General features: G+C 48.3%; 1 pseudogene; it reads right to left on the reverse strand.

The window, feature by feature from the left end:
- Nucleotides 1-253: 253 nt before the first annotated feature.
- LOC105538478 lies at nucleotides 254-1050 on the reverse strand (annotated as a pseudogene).
- Nucleotides 1051-1465: the final 415 nt, after the last annotated feature.

The raw sequence follows: 1465 nt of genomic DNA on the forward strand, positions 1-1465 counted from the left end.
GCCCATGCCTTTTGGGGATCTAAAAGGTCATTTCCTGACACAACTCCATTCACCACCCATGAGGAGCAGGGATTTGAGATAAACTGAGGCCTCTGGGGAGAAAGGCCAGTAAGAGTTGTGAGGTCTTCTCATAAGATGCACTGCCTTACCCTTATGGTGAGTCTCACACTGTGTTCCTCATGTCCTGTGTTGCTGTGTGCTCTGAGGTCACTCTTCTCAACCTCATGTCTCTCCTGGGAAGAGTGGATATATTTCAGACAGTCTTGCTACCTAAGGGATTTAATAAAGTTTCTTGAAGTTCCCTAGGCTGGGATTTTACGTGGAGTCTGTAGCCATGGACAATCAGTTCATTAGAGGACTTCTCGGCACGCACTTCCGTAGCCACCCTGTGGAAAGCTGGATGAAAGGCACACTGCTATCTCTGCACAACAGTGACCATCCGGATGTCACCAACAGGCAGAGACAATTTCTTAAATCTGTCTGAGTAATGGTATCCGCCAGATCACCAACATACAGTGTGGTGGCAGCCTTCTCTGTTGGTGATTCAAGACGACGCATGGTTGAAGCCTGCTTTAGAAGCTTATCTGCTACAGGGTCACTGTTTCCACAATATCGATCTTTAATATTCTGACCAGCAAGCGGGGGGTCATCCGGATCTGCAGGCTTCTCATGTCTTTGCAGACAGTCCTCTCCTTTCACCCAGAAAGAACAAATATAAGGCTTATATCTCAGGCAGTACAGTGTGGTCCGGGCTAGTTTGAGCAGCATCTCACTACTGGATGCGACTTTCCCCAGCAGAACAACTGGCCGTGTTCTATCAGGGTTACCAATTCCTCTGTCCATATCTGCAGTTGCCTTTAAAGGCAAGTCTGTGTCATGAACCTGTATGGGCAGTGATACTCTAGGTCTAAGAGGCAGGCCTGACAGACATTTCCTGCAGGCTTGGCCCCCTTCAGTCTTCTTGGCATGCATGTGCTCCCCAGGGCACCAGCCAAGCACTGAATGGCCTGACACAGAGTTGCATTTTTTCTCATGGTTCTCCTTGGTCATGTTTCTCTGAAACATGTCTGGCACAGAATGGAGAAATCGGCATCCTCCCAGTTTTGCCTATTTTAGGTGCTGGAACCCAGAGAGGTCACCATCTTGAGAGGGTCAGCAGGCAGCAATAGATTTTCAGGTGGGAGAGAGGACTCCCACAATCCCACCAGACCCAGCTCTCCTTCCTGGTGCTGTTCTTGAGGCCCTGGATAATTGCCTTTCACCGCACGTGAGTCATCTTTCTTGAGTCAAGGTGAACCTCACTTCCAAGGAATCCCTATTCTTGTAGGACACTGTGCTTCCTGGTCTCTCCGGGAGCTGGCTAAAATTCCATGTTTTTCCATTGGAATACTGAGATAGAAAACCTTGAAGTGCAGTTTTTTTACAAGGGTCTTTATCCAGCTATGACATTAATTTCCCACTTGGA

Source organism: Mandrillus leucophaeus, unplaced genomic scaffold (genome assembly GCF_000951045.1).
Source record: "Mandrillus leucophaeus isolate KB7577 unplaced genomic scaffold, Mleu.le_1.0 Scaffold1929, whole genome shotgun sequence".
NCBI classification, from domain to species: domain Eukaryota; kingdom Metazoa; phylum Chordata; class Mammalia; order Primates; family Cercopithecidae; genus Mandrillus; species Mandrillus leucophaeus.